This window comes from Stomoxys calcitrans, chromosome 3, assembly GCF_963082655.1.
Source record: "Stomoxys calcitrans chromosome 3, idStoCalc2.1, whole genome shotgun sequence".
Lineage (NCBI taxonomy): Eukaryota > Metazoa > Arthropoda > Insecta > Diptera > Muscidae > Stomoxys > Stomoxys calcitrans.
The window spans coordinates 35,130,706-35,147,678 of NC_081554.1; the positions used below are offsets into that span (position 1 = coordinate 35,130,706).

Sequence of the window (16,973 nt, forward strand, 5' to 3'; positions counted from 1 at the left end):
TTCGTTTGGCTCTGGGACAGGGCCTACGAGTTCCGCTTGACCATTGTTTCGATATGCTCCGCAGTTTCTACTTCTTTTTCTGGTCTGGAAGGGATACTCTTGCCGAATGTGTGCCGAAATTTATGTTCTTACTATCAAGTTCACAAAATTACAATACCTTGTTCCACAACAGTGGTGGAGCATAAACACACACAAAATCGATCTAATGACTAAAAATATGTGTTTCTGCAGAAAAATAGTTTCCATTTCAATTGTTTTTTCAATATTTTTTGATTTTTTATTACATTTTGAAAAGTTGTTCCATACACGTATACCTTTGTATTCTCTTCGTGGTGCAGTTACTGCAATTGAAGCCTCTGATAAGACATATTACAATTTTTTGTTTGCTTTTAATATGTTTCATTCTGTTAAATTCTACGTATACGAGTACATCAAAAGAAGCATAAAATGAAAATTCCTGGAATATTCAACATGCATTCATGGCATGTGCATATATTGTATATTGACTCATATTGAATAGTCCGTGTATTGTTTTTGTTGTCATTTGATTGAAATTTATTCGAAAACAAAATGATTCGTTGCACATAATGTATAATGTCATGTAAATGTGTCCCATTTTTCCTTTAACTTGCCATTGCACAATGGGTTAATATTGTACAAGAGGATGATGATGATGATTGATTTAAAATCGAAACAAAAACCTTTCAATGTTCATTGATTACAATATCAAAGGAATATTTCCGAGGCTATTAAAGAATTTATAACTTTTTTAGCCTAGTAACCTTTCATCAGCTTACAAATGCGCAAATATGGTGAAAGGAGACAAAGACTAGTTTTGACAAAGACTAGTTTTTTGTATGTTTTTTAAATAGTTAAATAGAATGAATTTGCAATAATAATATTATGGGCACATTATGAAATATTCATTGAGACTACAAAAAGTGGATATCTTTAAAAAGTGATTAACTTACAAAATTTTTTCAAAAATTTAGTTTTCCATAAATTTTTAATCTCTCTTTTTTTTCATTTCATATCCAACGTTTTTACCCAATTGAAAAAATAATTAATAGATCAAATAAGGAATCACAAATTTTACATGCAATCGAATGTGGGGTAAATACAATGGCATTTTTATCAAATGGTTAACGCTATTTGATTTGTTCTTGGACAATTTGTTAAATAAATATGTCTAAGTAGGATATAACGATGTTATAATAGCTGGGAACTTTAATTCCAATATTCTTGTAGATTCCAAATTGACGGACGATATGTTGGCATTGGGTCTCTCGCCTACCAATTCTTCTAAAATACTCTTGGATATGTTCTTTGTGACCAAATATCTGTCTGTTTCTCAAGACATGATTTAATTTATCTGACTTACAATGTCACTGTCTCAAAGACAGTGGTGAAGTTTTCGTACAGCGACTTCAAAAATTTTGTCTTTAGAAGTCTTTTGAAATGGGATATATGATCTTATATCTGTCGATGATGAATATAGCTTTCTTCAAGATAACATTGGACGTATCTTTGATGCAACAGTCCCCATTAGGACTAAGATGAAGGAATCGGATACTAACCCTTGGTTTAATTCCACTATTAGGAATTTTATTCTTAACAGGGACCTAGCCTACTCCAGGTAAAAACGGGATTTAAAACGCCTGATCTTCATGAGGAATTCCGCATGGCAAGATATAAAGTTAATGCACTCATTAGTCATGTGAAATTACGATATTATTCATCCAAACACTATTCGGCGTTAGACACAAAAGGCAAGTGGAGGATTATAAACGATATCGAAATTGGAAAACCCAAGGCAATTCCTAATTACCATGGTGATATTGAATGAAACTTTTGTTAATATTCCGAACTTAGATATAGACTCGACTTTTTAGCAAGACTCTAATAGGCTTTCGGAAAGCACAAATGTTGTTTCCAGTTTTTAGATGTGTATCGCACGCCGAAGTTTTACATAGTCTTAGATCAGTCAAGTCAAATGCTATTGGTCTTGATAACATTGACCCAAGAATAATTAAAATATTAATTCCTTACCTAGTACCTTATTTTACTCGTCTGTTTAATTCAATTCTAATCTGCAGTGCATATCCGACTATTTGGAAAAGATCGAAGTTAATCCTAATCTCTAATTCGAATAGTGGTTTCCGTTCGATTTCTATATTATGTTACCTCTGGAAAGTTTTCGAGAAGATTTTGCATAAAAAAATTTTCGAATATCCCCATCATTAATCTTTGTTATCCGATAGATAATCCGGGTTTCGTTCTGTGTTAGTGCATTAGTGGAAGTTTCGGAATCAATTAGAAGTAAAATTGATGATGGCAATGTTAGTTTTCTAGTCCTACTAGATCATTCAAAGGATGTACGAATTTGACATATTTTGGGCAAAAATTATAAAACAAGTTGGGGCCGATATTCAACTAATCTGATCGTAGTTTTAGTTTTGATATCAACCATCTTGGTAATGTTTTAATCTTTCACCTTAAATGTCTAGAAAGTGCTTCTATTATCCCATTGTTTCATTGATGTATTTCTTTCTTTGTGCTTTGAACTGTGGCGTTTGCCTTTTCCCCTCCGTTTTTTATTCCAGTTAGAAAACTGGGCAAGTGGGTCAAAGAATTCTTTATTGTGTTCCATCGTGTTGAGGGAAAAATTAATGTTAAAAGTTTGTGTCTTGTTTTGATTGGGGGATTGTTGTTATTTCTTAATTTTGTTTTTGTTGTCCAAGTTGGAGCAAAATGAATTGTTTGTTATTTAAGGAAATAAATGTAATAAAATATGCATGACCTATTTTTAGATGAAAGAATTCACCAACCGAAGGCATGATGGACCGGGTGGCTGGTTGAATGGTTGGCCAACTGCTGCCATATTTGTCTTTGAAGGAATCAGTGAATAATTAAACTCCCTCAGATAAAAGAAAGACACAATAAACAATATATCTGGCAATTGATGAATGACAATGTCATGCCAATTTATTACACAAATTATACCATTTCGACGGAGGTTTAATTTAAGTCAAGGCCATTTATTTAAGTGAATGCATTTTTTGTACCATGAAATACATGAATAAAGGGAAGAAGCTAGAACTTGGTGAAATGAATAAAGTGAAAAGTAAACACTATAATGTTTTTGAAATGTTGTCTTTAGGGATAACTCTGGAAGAACCCAGTCTTGAGAGAAATGTTCGCTAAAATTTTGAATATAGAGAAAATGTTATACAAATTTAATCAATTGTGAAAATTCACTAATATTTCATCATAACAGAACAATTTTCTAAATTTTGTCTTTGAAGAATATTTTGTTTATAAATATTCCTTAGAAAATAATTTCAATAAGATTGTGTCTTAGGGCAAAATTTCATAGACATTTCACTTTCAACATATTAGCCAATCTTAGGATTTTAGTAAATTGGAATTGTGCTCACTATGTTCTTAACTACTCAAGCAGAGAGATTCATTCATATGCCATGAAGGTTGAAATAAGGGTGCGGTTTATAATCCGCCCCATGCCGATATGATGACAACGTACCACCAAGCCAGTAACCACCTTGTTGTGCGCTCTAAGTCCGCAAAGCTATGGGGCCATCTCAGCTCAGAGGTTATCATACCCGCCTTTGACGCTAAATTCCGGAGAGAACATCAGAGAAATTTTTCTGTTGTGGTTATGCCCTCCTAGTGCTGACGCCGCTTGTGAGGCTGTAAACTTCTCTACTAAGTGGAGTCGCTCTGCGCAAAGCCATTTGGGCGGCAATAAAAATGAGGTTCCTTATCTTTGGGCTTTAAAACTTGCATCGGACAGCATTTATGTGAGAACTTTATCCCCGCTGTTCTTTAATGGAATATTCATGAACAAATTTACATTTGCAAACCCAAACCAGTAAGGAAAGGCAAAAGTTGGGCGGTGCCGACTTCATAATATCCTTCACCTACCCTTTAAATACAAAAGTGGGACTATATCTAACTCTGAACCAATTTTGATGGACCTCGGCGGATGTATTCAGATAGATTATTTAAACTACTGTATCAAATTTTCAAACAAAGCAAATTAGTTCAAAATGTAATAACTACGGTTGACAAATGACGGGAGATGGGAGCTATATTTAAATCTGAACCGATTTCGATCAACTTTTATGGATATTGTGGAATTCGTCGAGGAAAGCGTTGTGCAAAATTTTAAAAAAATTGATCAATAAATGTGCTTGCAGTGGGTCTAGGAGTGAAAATCGGGCGATATATATTTATGTGAGCTATACCCAAATCTGAACAGATTTCTATGAAATTCCCCAGTAATATCGAGATTCATAAGAAAATCCTTCTTGCAAAATTTCGAGAGAATTGATTAACTAATGACAATTTTATTGCTGTATTACTGCAATTCGGACGAACATATAAATGGGAGATATATCCAAATCTGAACCGATTTCTATAATTTTCACTTTTAATATCGAGAGACATAAGAAAATCCTTCCTGCCAAATTTCGAGAGAATCGGTTAACAAATGACCATTTCATTGCTGTATTACTGGAAATCGGACGAACATATATATTTGGGCTATATCCAAATCTGAACCGATTTCTATAAGATTCACCATATATATTGGGAGTCATAAGGAAATCCTTCCTACCAAATTTCGAGAGAATCGATTGACAAATGACCATTTTATTGCTATATTGCTGCAAATCGGACGAGCATATATATGGGAGCTATATCCATATCTGAACCGATTTTCTCCAATTTCAATAGGCTTCGTTTCTAGGCTGAAAAATATGCCCACAACAAATTTGAAGATGATCGGATGAAAATTGCGTCCCGTAGTTTATACTCAAATTTACATGGACAGACAGACGGACGGACAGACAGACAGACGGACATAGCTAAATCAGAATCAGAAAGTGATTCTGTGTCTATCGGCATACTTATCAATGGATCTATCTCTCTTCCTTTTGGGTGTTACAAACTAATTCACTAAGCTATAATACCCTGTACCACAGTAGTGGTGTAGGGTATAAAATCCTCTGTTAGGAAATTCGTGCTGCTCATGAAATTCTTAGTCGTTGTTCATTCCATGCCCCCAAGTTAATTCTTGTCTTTTATCGTATCTGCAGACATTGCCATAGGAATTGAGAATTTTGTATAAGTGGGTCTGAAGTCCCATTTGACCTGTAATGATATCAAAAGTCATACTAACCTCTTTTCTGCAAATGCAAATATGCCCATGAACAATCCATTTAGGAACAGAGATTTTTAAGATTAACGATAAGGCGCCTCCATTTTATAGACAAGACCGAACGGTGCACTATGGACCCAATGAGGGGTTTTAGAGAAAACAAATCATAGGAAGCAGCTATGACTCTAAAATTTTATGGGGGCTTCAAAAAGATGCTGATAAAACGTTTGGGACTTTTTACTACAAACAAAATACTTTTATCACAAAGTTTTTCTTTTATTGGAACCGAGTAACGTTTCGCTTCAACAAATCAAACGTTAGCCATATGGAGCGTAGCATTATGGAACTTAATTAACTTCGTTTATTGGAAACACTTTAGCAGCTTCGCCTACGGTAAAATAATCTTTCTTTTGTTTTAAAACCAAAACCTTTTTAATTGCAAAAGTGCTTTGAGATGCGCAAACGTTTATCCGTGTACCGGACCATTAATTATCGAAGCAGGCCCATGGGCAGTTGGCAATTGGGTGCTCGTCACTGGTTTAGACACATTCTCACATAAAATATTTACCATTTTTTTTCAACTGTCCGAAAAGCAGTCAGTATATTGGGCAGCGCAGAGCGAATGGTAAACTCGGAAAGTGAAATTTGTTAAAATTTCGCCTTAAGTCCAAAAAAATTGGTATGTTCAATGATAAAAATCATCAGAGCAACACACAAATGGCTGCCAGAAAAAAAAAACACAACATTTTCGCGATAAAGAAATATCCATCCCAAAGTAGGTATTTAAATGTGCGAAAACAACAACTACCACAAGTAATTATTAATTTTCTTTATAGCATAACGAATGCGGCATTTCATAATACAAAACCATAATGGAGTTGTGCAAAATCGGAAGACTTTATTTATAATTGTGTAGCATAACATAACAAATCAATCCAATTAAACTATGGAAGATTTTGAATTACAAACAGAGATCTGCTTTTAGTTGGTGAAAAATTGATTTTGTATTATTATAAATTGAATTCGGCATCCTCTTTAATACACTCAAGCACCTTTCGTTTGAGCCGTATATTGTCGTGATTGGTCTATATATCCAATTGCCGGGTTTTGGATGGTCCCTGAATCACCCGACCCCAACAATAAAAAACATGTTTTGTTGTAGATGACTGTAAGAGTGCAAAACAATTTCGAACGAATTGGGGCGGCCAGCTGGGTACTTGGACGCCAAATAGTAATACGTCCCATATTGTCATGAACGTCCAATGAACCTACTTTTAGGGGTTTTGGGGTTGAGGGTGCCACCCAGTTTCTTGGACCACTTAGTTATGTTAGGCCCCTCAATTTTCTTCTTTTTTTTTTTTTTTGCCCTATCCCATACTAGGCGCCTTTATCGTCCGATTCCGCCGAAATTTGGAATAGAGAGTTGCGTTAGGCTCTTCGATATCCCTGATCAATAAGCCCAGATCAGTCCAGATTGGAATATAGCTGCCACATATACCGATCTTTCAATTTAAGGTTTTAGGCCCATAAAAGGTAAATTTTTAACGGATTTTTCTAAAATTAGGCATAATGAGTGCTTCTCGATATTCGTAAAGAGTATAGGCCGATCTCAAAATTTAAGATCTTGGGCATACAACAGCAGCATTTATTTTCGTTTTCGCTGAAATTTGGGACAGTGAGTTGTGTAAGGCCTCTCGACATCCCTGTTGAATACCTCGCAAATCAGTCCAGATTTGGAAGTAGCTGCCATATATCTCCTGATATATCCGATATAAGTTCTTGGGGCCATAAAAGCATGTTTATTACTCGATTTCGCTAAAATTTGACACAGTGGGCTGTATTAGGCTCTTCGACATTCGTGTACAATATGGCGCAGATCAGACTTTATTTAGATATAGCTGTAATATAGAGCGATCTGCCGATTTAAGGTCTTGAACCTATTAAATAAGCAATTATTGTCCAACTTCACTGAAATTTGTCACAGTGAGCCCGTGACCCTTATACTTCAGATCTGTTTATATTTGGAAATGGCTGTCAAATAAAATTTTCATTTTTATACCCACCACCGTAGGATAGGGGGTACATTCAATTTCCGACCCTACAAAAATATATATATTTCGGATCGTCGTAAAATTCTTAGACGATGTCCGAGGTGCCTGCCCGTCCGTCTGTTGTAATCACTCTACAGGCTTCAAAATTGAGATATTGAGCTCAAATTTGGCACAGATACGTCTTTTTGATGCACGCTGGTTAAGTTCTAGAACGAATTTCCGATAGAGGGTCTAATGCCCATAAAAACTTTATTTTTCATCCGATTTCGCTGAAATTTGAAACAGTGAGTAATTTAAGGCTTCCCTACTACTGACCCATATATGGTTCACATCGGACTGTACTTAGATATAGCTGCCATATAGACCGATCTTCCGATAAAAGGCCTGAAGCCTATAAAAGCTTTATTTATTACCCGATTTCGCTGAAATTTAAAACAGTGGGTTATTTTAAGCCTCCCGACATCTGACGCAAATATTGTTCAGATCGGATTATATTTGGATATAGCTGTCATATAGACCGATCTCCCAAAAAAGGGTCTGAAGGCCATAAAAGCGTTATTTTTTATCCGATTTCCCTGGAATTTGGAATAGTGCGCAGTTTTGAGCCTCCTAACATCCGACCTATATATGGTACAGATTGGACTATATTTAGGTATAGCTGTCATATAGACCGATCTGCCGATAAGGGGTCTGAAGCCAATAAACGCTTCATTTATTACCCGATATCGCTGAAATTTGAAACAGTGAGTTTGTTGAGCCGCACGATATCCGACCTCAATATGGTTCAGATCGGTTTATAATTGGAAATATCTGCCAAAAAGACCAATATTTTGTTCTACAAAATTGAATAGTGGCATATATATTACACCACTCAATGTCCGTGCCGAATTTGGGTGCTTAAGTTACCCAATTTTCACTGGATTGTGACGAAATGGGCTTTACATATATACCCGAGGTGGTGGGTATCCAAAGTTCGGCCCGGCCAAACTTAATGCCTTTTTACTTGTTAGATTTTTATCCAATGTTCGGCATGGCCGAACTTAAACTTGTTTCTAGTTGTTGTAATTACAAAAAAGAAAAGACAGTTTGCCACAATAAACCCTTTCTTCATAGTCACACGCTCACATGCTCAGGTAGCTGCAATCTGGTGACTTAACCCTTATCTACATATAAGCATACAAAGAAAGGAAAGACCAAAAATAATACATTAGCATGCAACATATGTATCAACATATCCGTTTCCGTTTCTCAGCAAATATGTGTACATGTTTTCACAAAAATTCTGGCATGACGGAAAGTAAACAAACATTAAAACTAATAAAAATGGGAACGTTTTGCCGTCAGTGTTCGTGATGTCCGGAAAACTAGTTTACACGCTTCTTTCCGAAATAGCTTTACATAAAATCAACCATGGCAAGAGCAGCACCTCCAGCTCAACTCCGGCAGAAGCAGCAGCAACCATACACAAATACTGCCGTACTGCAGCAAATGTTTTAATAATTATAATAATATTTGCATTACCGTATGTTGCATGAAAATTCACATCTGCATACACACCCATACATGCAAACATGTGTGACTATGTGTGTTTGTGTGTACTTGGAGTCACACTTTGTTGTGTTGATTGGTTGTGGGTGTGGAAATAGCCATTTACCTGTGTTCTGGCAGGGCGTTTATTAAAGCATACGCAGATGAGCAACAATAAATGTGTGCGTGGGTGAATACCAGAGTTGTTTCAGTGCACATCAAAGGGCTTTCGTTGGCATTACCATGGATACAGCCATGGGAAACATTATCTGGCCGAAGAGAGGATAAATCAAAATTGCAAATTTCGCCCTAGAATAATCCGCAAAGGAACAGGGGCAAACTTCTCACATATCAATGAGTGCAGTCCGATACAAGTTTTAAGCTCAATGATAAGGGGCCTAATTTTTTGTAGCCGAGTCCGAACAGCGTGCCGCAGTGCGACACCTCGGGGAAGACCACCACTGAATATTTTTTGATGGTCTCGCCAGGTTACGAACCCGTGCGTTCATTCGGCTTCATAGGCGTACATGCTTACCTCTGTGCTACGATGGCCTCCAGGATTAATCAAAACCATAAGTAAATTTTGTATTTTCCAAGAGCTTCATGCTTGTACGCTTAATCTACACTTTCTAACGCCAAGTTTTGAGTTATCGCCCTTCTACCGATTTCTCCATCGGTCTTCCCTATGTGTCATCCGATGTGTCTATCAAATGAAAAATAAAACGGTTTTAGAGAATCACTTGCAAGACTATTCATATCTTAAAACTGTTACAAACTGTTTCCAATTTAACTACACTCACCTGATGCTGTAGAATTACATCAGTGCAGTGTTTGTTGAAAAATCATCAACTGGGAAATAACTGTATTTTCATATTATTGCAATTGGCTTTCTATATGTAAATTTAAACTCTTTCTCCACATGTGAGTACACTGTTACACACATATGGTAAAACATACATATGTTCATTTCTTTAAATTTACATATAACATTTACACAACAAGGTAAGGAGAAGGTCTTAAGTACATAACTATATACACTTTTCTATATTGAAACATAATATTCGTTGCCATACGACAGCCATAACAATGGAGTTATCAATACTGGCATATTTGATAGTTTGAGTTGGATTGAATTCGCATAGCTTTAACTACAACCTATTACAAAACACCCCGAATCGTCCGTCATTTGAAAAATGTCTGCCGATGAAGATTCTGGCGAATCTGAAATCGCTTTACCGAAAGCCGTTCAAGTGCTTTTAAGTAACATTACACATTTTGCTTTACTTTTGAAAGTTCTTTGAGTTTTCTTGTAACTGGCAGCCATTTGTGTGTTGCTCTAATGATTATGGTATTTGGACAACCAGCATTTTTGTACCGAAACTTTAAAAATTGTCACTTTCCGAGTTTATCATACGTACTAGTATGAGATGTGACTGATTGCTCTTTGCTCAGTCAAAACAAAACAAGTAAAAAGGCATTAAGTTCAGCGGGGACGAACTTTGGATACCCACCACCTCGGGTATATATGTAAACCCAATTTCGTTACAATCTAGAGAAAATTGGATAACTTAAGCACCCAAATTCGGCACGGACATTGAGTGGTCTAATATATATGTCACTATTCAATTTTGTAGATATATCCAATTATAACCGATCTGAATTATATTAAGGTCGAGTATCGTGAGGCTCACAAAAACTCACTGCTGCAAATTTCAGCGAAATCGGGTAATAAATGAAGCTTTTATTGGCTTCAGACCCCTTATTGCAAGATCGGTCTATATGGTAGCTATATCTAAATATAGTCTGATCTAAGCCATATTTAGGTCAGTTGTCAGGAGGCTAAATATAACTCACTGTTTCAAATTTTAGCGTAATCGGTTAAAAAATAAAGCTTTTATGGGCTTCAGACCCTTTATCGGCAGACCGGTCTATATGACAGCTATATCTGAACATAATCCAACATAATCCTATCTGTACCATATTTGGGTCGAATGTTGAGAGGCTTAAAAGTGCGCACTATTCCAAATTTCAGCAAAATTGGATAAAAAATAAAACTTTTATGGCCTTCATACCCGTTATCGGGAGATCGGTCTATATGACAGCTATATCCAAATATAGTCCGATCTGAACCATGTATGATTCAGATGTCTGGAGGCTTAAAATAACCCACTTATGCAAATTTCAGCGAAATCGGGTATTTAATAAAGCTTTTATGGTCTTCAGACCCTTTATCGGGAGATCAGTCTATATGGTAGCTATATCTAAATGTTTACCGATCTAATCCATATTTGGGTCAGATGTCGGGAGGCTTAAAATAACCCACTTATGCAAATTTCAGCGAAATCGGGTAATTAATAAAGCTTTTATGGTCTTCAGACCCTTTATCGGGAGATCGATCTATATGACAGCTATATCCAAATATAGTCCGATCTGAACCATATATGAGTCAGATGTCGGGAGGCTTAAAATAACCCACTGTTTTAAATTTCAGCGAAATCGGGTAATAAGTAAAGCTTTTATGGGCTTCAGACCCCTTATCGCAAGATCGGTCTCTATGGCAGCTATATCTAAATGTGGATCGATCTTATCCATATTTAGGTCTGATCTTGGGAGGCTTAAAATAACCCACTATTCCAAATTTCAGCGAAATTGGGTAATAAATAAAGCTTTTATGGTCTTCAAACCCTTTATCGGTCTATATGGTAGCTATATCTAATTATCGTCCGATCTATACCAGATTTGGGTCAGTTGTCGGGAAGCCTTAAACTACTCCAAATCAAATTTCAGCAAAATCAGATGAAAACTAAAGTTTTTATTGGCATTAGACCCTTTGTCGGAAAATCGGTCTATATAGCAGCTATATCCAAATATGGTCCGATTTGGCCCGTTCAAGAACTTAACCAGCGCGCATCAAAAAGACGTATCTGTGCCAAATTTCAGCTCAATATCTCAATTTTTGAAGGCTGTAGAGTCATTACAACAGACGGACGGATAGATCGTTAAATCGTCTAAGAATTTTACGACGATCCGAAATATATGTACTTTGTAGGGTCGGAAATTGATATTTCGATATGTTGCCAACGGAATGGCTAAAGGAATATACCTACGGTGGTGGGTATAAAAAGGAAAATATCTTATGTGTGAATATGTGTCTATACCAGCACACAACTGCAATTATAGGCAAGTTTATGCGTCTGCTTGGGATTATTTCCTTGTGTAAGTACAAAGTAATGTGCAATAGAGGAAGTATTTTTGTCATCCTCTGGTCTATACGCTCAAATATTCAAACTTTCCCTATAGTAGGAGAGACATTAGAAAATAATTATTGGTCCAGTACACGAATAAACGTTTGCGGCTATCAAAGCACTTTTACAATTAAAGAGTTTTTGGTTTTACAAAAAAAAGGCTCTTTACCGTAGAGGAAGCTGCTAAAGTGCTTACAATAAATAAAGTTTGTTACGTTCAATAATACTATGTTTATGGCTAACATTTGATGCGTAGAAGCGAACCGTTACATGGTTACAATAAAAGCAAAACTTTGTGATAAAAGTATTTTGTTTGTCGCAAAAATTTTCAAACGTTTTGTTTATTTATTTGTGTATAATCGAACTGAACACCACAATGGGTAAAAAAATAATCTGTACTAAATTTCAGCCCTTAATTTTAAAAGGCTGCATCGTGATTATACCAGTTATAGGACATATTTTCGGATTTTCGCGCCCGGATTCAAAGCCGGAGATTAAAATTCATAGGCGGACAAGTAACTTCTGTGCCACGGAGGCCTTCAACATATTACAGATTATTATTTCGTCCATAGGCTGAGTAATTTCAAAGATAGACTACATCGAACAAAATATTGATATATTTTTTTTTTTACAAAACGATCAGCCAATTTGATTTCTGAAGGGCGCAGAAAAACCATTTTTCGCTCGGCACTCAAATGCCGACTACTGGAAAATCCAATTTTCTATTGTCCCTAAAGGCGGCAACGAATAAAAAAAATTAAAAAACTTTTATTACTCAAGCGTCCCATTGTTTGTCGTTGACCATTAAAAATGGATTGCGCTAAAAAATTTGTAATTTTTCTATTACTTTTGAACTTATAATGTCAATACTTCCACTAATTTTTCTTAAGAACAGCCATATGCGCACTTAAAAGCGAATTTCTGCCGTAATCTGTAATCTCAGCTCAAATATTTTTGTTTAAAAGGAGAACCGAGGATATTATTAAAGCTTATTGACTGTTTTTTAATAGAAAGTTTAATTTTTATACCCACCACCGAAGGATGGGGGTGTATTCATTTTGTCATTCCGTTTGCAACACATCGAAATATCGATTTCCGACCCTATAAAGCATATATATTCTTAATCAGCGTAAAAATCTAAGACGATCTAGACATGTCCGTCAGTCTGTCTGTTGAAATCACGCTACAGTCTTCAAAAATAGAGATATTAAGCTGAAAGATTCTATTTTTGTCCTTAAGCAGGTTACGTTCGAAGATGGGCTATATCGGACTATATCTTGATATAGCCCCCATATAGACCGATCCGCCGATTTAGGGTCTTAGGCCCATAAAAGCCACATTTATTATCCGATTTTGCTGAAATTTGGGCCAGTTAGTTGTGTTAGTCCCTTCGACATCCCTCGTCAATTTGGCCCAGATCGATCCAGATTTGGATATAGCTGTCATATAGATCGATCCTCCGATTTAGGGTCTTAGGCCCATAAAAGCCACAAAATTTGGGACAGTGAGTTGTGTTAGGCGCTTCGACATCCTTCGTCAATTTGGCTCAGATCGGTCCAGATTTGAATATAGCTGCCATATAGACCGATCCTCCGATTTAATGTCTTAGACCAATAAAAGCCACAATTATTACCCGATTTTGGTGAAATTTGGGACAGTAAGTTGCGTTAGGCCCTTCGACATCCTTCGTCAATTTGGCTCAGATCGGTCCAGATTTAGATATAGCTGCCATATAGACCGATCCTCCGATTTGGGTCTTAGACCTACAAAAGCCACATTTATTATCCGATGTCGCCGAAATTTGGGACAGTGAGTGGTGTTAGGCCCTTCGACATCCTTCTTTAATTTGGCTCAGATCGGTCCAGTGTTGGATATAGCTGCCATATAGACCGATCTGTCGGTTTTAGGTTTTGAGCCCATAAAAAGCGCATTTATTATCCGATGTCGACGCAATTTGGGACAGTCAGTTGTGTTAGGTCCTTCGACATCCTTCTTCAATTTCACTCAGATCGGTCTGGATTTTGACAATGCTGCCATATAGACCGATCTCTCGATTTAATGTTTGGGGCCCATAAAAGGCGCATTTATTGTCCGATATTGCCGAAATTTGGCGCAGAGAGTTAAGTTAAACCCCACCACATATTTCTGCAATTTGGTCTAGATCGATCAAGATTTGCATAAAGCTGCCATATAGACCGATATCTCGATTTAAAGTCTTGGCCCCAAAAATGGCGCATTTATAATCCGATTTAACTGAAATGTGACACATTGACTTATATTAGGCTTTTCGATATCCATGTTGTATATGGTTCAGATCGGTTTATTTTTAGATATAGCTCCTAAAAAGACCAATCTTTTGTTTAACACAATTGAACAATGATTGGTACTTATTAGTATTTGGTCCAAATCGGATTATATTTATACATAACTACTATAGGACATAAGGTACGCAATATTCCCCGGATTTTGATGAAAGGTGGTTTACATCGATCTATACCCGAGGTGGTGGGTATCCAAAGTTCGGCCCGGCCGAACTTAACGCCTTTTTACTTGTTTCTTAGTTATTTGAGTTTTAACATCAAAAGTGCCGACTACTGGAACATGCCGAACATTAGGGCACTTACCTTATACTGTTTTACTTAAAATATTTCTATAAAATTTTTTTACTTTCTTGCTTCACCCATCGCCACAAACTCGAGGTTTATGATTCGGCCCAGTCTTGTTACTTCTTCGTGTTAGTGTTGAATATACCCTGCAGGATATAGGACTGGTCCTAAACTGGTGAATTTACCGGTTTTTTGTGACCAGTGACTGGTCTCCGGTCTATCCTTATGACCGGCGATTTTAACATGGACATGTCGCCGGAAGTGGTTAATAATTTAGGACTGATCCCTTAACCGGTTTGAAGTATTGGTCATTTCACCGGCTTAGAAAAAATCGGTCATTTGACTGGTTTGAAATATTGGCCACTTCACCGGTTTGAAAAAGTCAGTCATTTTACTGGTTTGAAAAATCAGTAATTTTCCTTCTAAAAAAACCAACCACTTCACCGGTTTCAGTCATTTCGCCTGGTTAAAAAAACCTTTCAATTTTCCCGTTTAGAAGAACACATTATATCACCTGATCAAATATTAATTTAAAGTTAAAACGCCTCAACTTAAAATTTTTGATTTTTGTTTATTAATAAATTAAAAATAAAGTAATTCATAACACAAAAAAGGCAAAATATAATCCTCGTTGTTTTCTTTTTGTACGATGTGTGTTCAACTAGAAAAACACTAAGAACAACGAATGCGTACCTAAGAAATAACCAACTGTCCCCAACATAGATACACTTAGGGCGGTGTATTCACCGGTTTATTCTGTGAAAAGAGAAAACGCAAAAGTAGCCAAGCAATGGACTAAAATGACTGATGATATGACCGATAATTTGTGTTAATAGACACATTTAAGCGGGTATATTCTGTGAAAAGAAAAATAAGCGAAAACAGCCATGCAACAGACTAGAGTGACTGGTGATATGACTGGTTATTTGTGTTATTGGGGGTTAATTTACCCCAAAGTTCCTGCTGGGTAGCTACCTCTACTCATGCTCACTTTTCTCATTTGCCAATGTATTGTTGTACAAACCAAAGTAGTTTTAGTTTTGTTTAAATTAAAATTAATTAAATGAAATGTGGTTAAGAGCATATGATGACCGTTACAGCATTTGATTTTGAGTTCGATTTAATAATTTGTGATGGTTTTGGGTCTACATATGTTGCCTATTTGTTTAGAGAGAAGTTACTTAAATTTGTAGGAAAAACATATTTAGTAATAAGCTGCAACTCAACATTTGTATAGGATGGCACACGAGAAATCTTCTCAACCGCTAGATGAGCCACATATAATCAACACAAAAAGGTTGATAGTGACCATATCCTCATTGAAAGGTGAGGTTTTTTAGAGTGGCCCACCTACATTTGTCATTTGTACAAAATTGATCTCAAAATTAAGACCACTCCTCGATTTTTGATTTTCCCTAAATATTGGAATTACTGCACTTTTGTTTAATATTAAAATTGTTCCAGAGCCTACTAATGCATATCCAAGTACATACATAGTTAGTTAATTTGCCTAGAATTTTATAATGTTGCAATTAGTTTATTATAATTGTGGTTTGATGGCTCAGCATTGCGAACAATGATTTTCGTGGTCTAAATACTTTATGGAAAAATAAATTGCTTGGCTTTGTAATTTGCCATGGTTTTATTGGCTAATTGATGATTGTGTGAGTGTCCACTACCACAATGCATGGTAAGGATTAGGGAATGCATGGCATATGAGATAATGTTCATTTTAATATAACAATTAGATTTTTAGATCTAAAAATTTTAGGCAAACTGAAAAATTCGGTTTGAAAAATCCAATTTTGTTTGCAAATTTGAGTTTTATTGCATATGTGTTGTTCCACATAGATGGTATCGATGTAGCGTGGCTTCACTTAAACTTTTAAAGTGAGATTTACCTTAAGCTTCACTGTAAAATGTACCATCACCATTCAGCATTTATAGCACCATGTGTCGTGACTCCCGTCTACTCAAAAGATGCCGCATCTCTTGAAGGGAGTAGAGTAAAAAGACAACTATAGCGTACTGAACGCCTGGGTTCGAATCCTGGCGAGAACATCAGAAAAAAATTTTTCAGCGGTGGTTATCCACTCCTAATTTTTGCGAAATTTTTGAGGTACTATGCCATATTAAACGGCACATCGTTCGGAACCAACTATGAAAAGGAGGTCCTTTGGCAGTGAGCTTAATCCTGAATAGGACTGCACTGATATGTGAGATGTTAGCCCATGGAATGTTCATGGGCAAATTTGCATTCATGTCTTCATCTTTATCTTACAGGAAGGCATTTGGCATGTCTGTCAATAGCAAAAGGTGTATAAGACGCAGATTGGCGAAGGTCAATAGTGTTTGTTTGTTCTCA

At 36.3% G+C, this 16,973-nt stretch overlaps 1 protein-coding gene across 2 annotated transcripts in view; it reads left to right on the plus strand.

Moving 5' to 3' along the window:
* LOC106083240 (uncharacterized) overlaps nt 1-16,973 on the plus strand; it is a 440,964-nt gene that overhangs the window by 229,375 nt on the left and 194,616 nt on the right. The gene's annotated exons all lie outside the window — the stretch shown is intronic.